Here is a 6,141-nt window from a genome sequence, read left to right on the forward strand (position 1 = left end):
CCGCCACCTCGCCCGGCTAGTTTTTTGTATTTTTTTTTTAGTAGAGACTGGGTTTCACCATGTTAGCCAGGATGGTCTCGATCTCCTGACCTCGCGATCCGCCCGTCTCGGCCTCCCACACTGCTGGGATTACAGGCTTGAGCCACCGCGCCCGGCCCTTATGCAATATTTTTAATAATTTTTATTTCAAGAAGGAGTGGTCTAAATTAATTAGCCTACCAATGCTAGAAAGGAAATGGCATTTGTGGGAGCTATAACATCAATCATAGTCCACCACACCGACTGAGAAGCAGAGAAAACAGTACTCCAGAGAAAGTTTAAGAGGGAGAGTGCCAAAGCACAAAATGGAAAGAGCGGTGACAGCCTGCTCTTTCTGGTTATATCATCCTTTCCAGAAGACATCACTGGAAAAGGACAAGATGGTTTAGCAGTGTGGCCAATTAGTCTCAGCAGTTTGGTAGTGTGGTTGAATGGTCTAAGGCACTGAATTTAGGCTCTAGTCTCTTTGGGGGTGTGAGTTGAAATCCCACTGCTGCAAGGGTCTTTTGTTTCTACATCAGTAATAATTAATCAGTTTATCTTCACTGGGGGTTGACCTAATGTCAAACCCAACATGTGATTTTTCTCACTGCCTGGCTGGGCTGGGGGAATGGAACCACTGAAGGAATGACTCATAGCCTACCCACAGGGAGCTCTTAATTCAATCGAACACTCAGACCACTAAGAGATGTACTCCCAACTTCTGTTTGAAAGGGGGCTGATAAGACCTTGCCAAAGAAATGACATTTGAGCTGGAACCTTGAAATAACTTTGAAAGTGCAGTATGTGTTCCGTGAAAAGGAAGGATAAGGTAGGGGAGGGAGTAGAGGGGAGCAGGGAGTGAAGTGAGCCTTTGTTTCATTTGCTCCTAAGTGTTAACCTGGAGAAATCTGAGCAGTTGCACACAGAATGTAAAGTGTCCCTATGTCCCTGCTGCTGACTGCCTCTGGGAACCCCCTGTGTTTCCTACAGGATGTTGTCTCTGGTTTCTTCACCTACCCCGATCTCCTGGTACAACCCCTTCCCTCACCCACCATTTCTCCTTCAGTGTCTGTCCCTCTAGGTCCATCACTAGGACAGTAAAAGAGATGGGTTAAGCAGGACACAAATCACCAAGGGAGGCAACTGCTCACCAGTTCAGGGAGGTGATATTTCAGAAGATTCAATGCTCAGGCTGGAGCCAACCATAGAAGACCACCCTGGCCGCCACCTAGACCACAAAGAGTCCAAATATGAGTTGAAGTCAGAATTTGAGCTCTTTAAGGAGCAACCTTACTTTCTGGCCTTTGAGAGCAGTGCCCTTCCTGCCCCATGTGATACCTTTGGCACTGGGCAGGATTTGGCATCTATCACATCCAAGTTTGACTCCAGGCATTGTCCCTACCTCAAGGCTTTGGGAAGAAGGAGACGGCTCATGTTAGCAGGTGGTGATGGAAACTGATTGGCCAGTGCCTTAAGTAGGCAAGTGATAAGTTTATCCATGTGGCTCTTTACTGTAGTCATCCCTGCTGTAGAGGGCAGTCCTGTGTATTATAGAATACTTAGTGGCACCCCTGGCCTTTACTCACTAGATGTCAGTAGTAATATGCCCTCTCTAACCAACTGTGACATCAAAAATGTCTCTAGACACTGCCAAATGTCCCCAGGAGGCAAAATCATCTCTGAAGATGACTATCTCCCAGTGTGTAGCTTGTCTCTTACAGTGTCTTTACCAAGGCAGAGGTTTCTTAATTTTGATGAAGTTCTTTTAATTGTGTTTTTCTTTTGTGAGTCATACTTCCAATGTTGTATCTAAGAAATCTTTCCCCAACACAAGTTGACAAATATTTTATTATAAAAATTTCAAAGTTGTGGGTTTTGTTGGTAGGTCTATGATCTACTTGAGGTTCATTTTTATATGTAGAGCAATGTAGGGATCAAAAATCTTTTTTCAATTAGCCGGGCATGGTGGTGCGCACCTGTAGTCCCAGCTACTTGGGAGGCTGAGGCAGAAGTATTGCTTGAACCAAGGAGGGGGAAGTTGCAGTGAGCCAAGATCGCACCACTGCACTCCAGCCTGGGCAAGAGATGCCATCTCAAAAAAAAAAAAAAAAAAAAATTGTTGTGATTTTTCTAAAGTTTGTTGAGAAAACTACCTTTCTCCACTGAATTGCCCTTGAAGCTTTGGCAACAGTCAATTAACAATACGTATGTGATTCTATCTCTGTACTCCTGCTCTATAGATCTATTTTTTTTAATTTCTTAATGCCAGTATGACACTGTCTTAATTATAGCAGTTTTATAATAAATACAATAAAATATAAATAAGTTAGGCAGAGTGAGTCTTCCAACTTTGTTTTTTCCAAAGATGTTTTGGGCATGCTGTCTTTGAATTTGCATATGAATTCTGGAATTAGCATGTCAATTTCTTTAAAAGAAAACCAACCCTGTTAGGATTTTTATTGTAATTAGATTCAATCTATAAATCAGTTTAGGGATAACTAATATCTTAACAACATTGAGTCTGTTCACGCACAAATCATGTCTCTTTATGTATTTAGGTTTCCTTTCATTCCTTTTAGCATTTTTTTCAGTGTACAAGTCTTGGACGTATTTTATTCCTAAGTATTTTATATTTAATTACTCTGTTGTAAATTGTATTGCTTTTTAAAATGTCAATTTCTGATAGTTCATTACTAGTACATACAATTATACATTTGTATATACAATTTATAAAATAATATATGCCAAGCCTGGCCAACATAGTAAAGCTCCATTTCTACAAAAAATGTTTTTAAAAAATTATCCAGGTGAGGCTGGGCGCTGTGGCTCACACCTTTAATCCCAGTAGTCCACTCAGTTGGTTGTGGATGCTTATACTTTGTTTGGCTTAAAAATCATTCATTTTTAACCCTCAGAGGCTAACTTGAAGTACATATTCTAAAAGTATTAGCTTCTTTGTGGCAGAGCTTATAGAAAAGATGGGACAGAGATGCTGCTCCCAGCACCAGCATAATTGCCTAATGGGTTCATCTTGACCCTGCCCAGAAAAGCTGATTTACTGAGACAGTGTTATTGCAGTAAAGAGTTTAGTAAATACAGAGCCAACTAAATGGAAGACTGGAACTTTGTTATTACTCTAATCAGCCTCCCCAAAAATTCAGAGGCTAGCGTTTTCAAGAATAGTTGTGAGACAGCCAGGTGAAAGATGGTCCCCGCACATTCTCCAACCAGCCTGTGCACGGGGACGAATGCGCACTGTGGTGGAACCTCGGGAAGTTAGTGCCATTCGCAGCCAGGAGGAGCATGGCCCCATCTCTTCCTGGGAGGAAACTGGGATTTGAAGGCCTGGGCGGCAAGTGCTCTAGCAGGGACTCTGGCCTAGCAAGAATTCCCCTTTTCTTCCTTTTTCACCCAATAAAACCCCATCTTACTCACCATTCCAATTGTCTGCGAGCCTGAATTTTCATGGCCGTGGGACAAAGAACGCTGTCTTTAGCTGAACTAAAGAAAAGTCCTGCAACATTTGGGCAGCAGGGGAATGCTGATTAGTTGGGTCAGAGATAAAATCATAGCGAGTCAGAGCTCGTCTTCTTTCACTGAATCAGTTCCTGAGAGGGGGCCAGTTTACCAATCTCGGTGTCGCCAGCTGATCCATTCAGAAGGCGGAGTCTGAAAAATGCCTAGAACAGCGATCTTAGATTTTACAATAATAATGTTATTTACGGGAGCAACTGAGGAGGTTAGGATCTTGTGGCCTCTGGCTATATGACTCCAGAGCCATAATTTCTAATACTGTGGCTAAGTTGTTACTTTTACAAAGGAGGTCTGACCCCCAAGCAAGGAGGCGGTTTGCTTCATGAAGGGGCTGTTGTCATGTTTGTCTTAAACTACAAACTAAATTCCTCCCATGGTTTGCTCGGCATAGGCCCAGAAATAAGCAAAGGAAGGTAGGAGCTTAGAAGCAACATCGAGTTGGTAGACTGATATGCTGGCTCACGCCTGTAATCTCAGCACTTTGGGAGGCCAAGGCGGGTGGATCACTTGAGGTCAGGAGTTCGAGACCAGCCTGGCCAACATAGTGAAAACCCATCTCTACTAAAAAATACAAAACTTAGCCAGGCATAGTGGTGCACGCCTGTAATCCTAGATACTTGGGAGGCTGAGGCAGGAGAATCGCTTGAACCCGGGAGGCAGAGATTGCAGTGAGCTGAGATTGTGCCACTGCACTGTAGCCTGGGCAACAGAGCAAGACTTCATCTCCAGGAAAAAAAAAAAAAAAAGATGGAGTTGGTTACATCAGACTTCTTTCACTGTTATGATTTTTGTAAAGGTGGTTTCACCAGCTGCACTCTTCCCATAGCTTTTACTGAGAAACTGGGGAGACTGTTGGAGATGGGCAATCTGGGTCTAGCAAAGGTCTCAGGCAGTCTGCACTGACACTGATTTTCCAGGTCAGGAGAGACAAAGTAGTCATAGTGGGTCCATGTTTTCCCAGTGTGTCAACCCAAAATGTTAAAATAATAGGCACTATGGACTTAAAGAAATCAAAATTAATTTTGTCCCAAACCAAATTTGAGAACCGTAGCCTGGAACACAAACAGCGCAAACTGAGAATGTGTCCGGGAATGGGTTACATGAGGCATGGTATTTACATGTTTTTTTCTAAAAACATTTATGTTTTTTCTAAAGATCAGAGGGTCGGCGCGGTGGCTCACGCCTATAATCCCAGCACTTTGGAAGGCCAAGGCCGGCGGGGTCAGGAGATCGAGACCATCCTGGCTAACACGGTGAAACCCTGTCTCTACTAAAAAATACAAAAAATTAGCCGGGCGTGATGGCAGGCACCTGTAGTCCCAGCTACTCCGGAGGCTGAGGCAGGAGAATGGCGTAAACCCGGGAGGCGGAGCTTGCAGTGAGCTGAGATCCGGCCACTGCACTCCAGCCCGGGCGACAGAGCAAGACTCTGTCTAAAAAAAAAAAAAAAAAAAAATCAAAGAAGGGGGCAGTGAAGCAAAGGTGACATTTTTACAATTTTGACTGATGTTTGGTGATGTTATACACAAACCAAATGTGCGATTAACATATATAGGGACAGGGTAACAAGTAAAGGAGTATATACACATCTTAGGGTTTAGAGGGGAATGACTGACGTTATTCTGCTGTTAGAAAAAGGAAAATTCAAAGAAAATGTTAACATGGGCCCACAATGGCTGCAGTTGGGCATATGGGTAATAAAACCCAGGCCTATAAAATAAAGCTGACCTCTTGCCTGTGTAACTGGAGTTTGTCAAATATTTCACTGACAGGGACTGGTCATAAACCTGCTTATCAGATGTAGAACAAAGACAGGATGGAGTTAGTCACCCTCTCTCCACCAGACCCTAAGATGCTTAACCTTTCTCCCTACTCACTCAGCTGTATATTTATCGTATGTATGGCACCACTGAGCACTCATCAGAATCACAAGAATGTAACATTGTTTCACGAACCACTTCTCCCGCCTTCTATGCCACACATATCCCCCTTAAAAATTTAAATATACTGCACCTCATGTAAACTACTTTGGGACCTATTCTAGGTCTATTCTAAGTCTGTGTTCTCAGGCTAACTTCTCAAACTTGGCTGAGAATAAATCTAACCATGACTTCTTTAAGTTCAAGTGCCTGTTATGTCACTTTTCAGTTGACACTGCCTCTGTGCTTCACCTGCTAGGCAAGGTTACAATCAGTACACGTCAGTGAAAACATTTGACATGGCTGGGCATGGTGGCTCATGTCCGTAATCCCAGAACTTTGGGAGGCAGACATAGGTGGTTCACCTGAGGTCAGGAGTTTGAGACCAGCTTGCCCAACATAGCAAAACTTTGAGTCTGCTTAAAAAAAAAAAAAAAAAAAATGGGTAGCCAGACATGGTGGTGCATGCCTATAGTCCCAGCTACTTGGGAGGCTGAGGCAGGAGGATCACTTGAACCCAGAAGGCATCAGGTTGCAGTGAGCCGAAATTGTGCCACTGCACTCCAGCCTGGGCAACACAGCAAGACTCTGTCTCAAAAAAAAAAAAGAAAGAAAGAAAGAAAAGAAAGAAAGAAAGAAAGAAAGAAAGAAAGAAAGAAAGAAAGAA

The sequence above is a fragment of the Colobus angolensis genome, unplaced genomic scaffold (genome assembly GCF_000951035.1).
Source record: "Colobus angolensis palliatus isolate OR3802 unplaced genomic scaffold, Cang.pa_1.0 Scaffold451, whole genome shotgun sequence".
NCBI lineage: Eukaryota > Metazoa > Chordata > Mammalia > Primates > Cercopithecidae > Colobus > Colobus angolensis.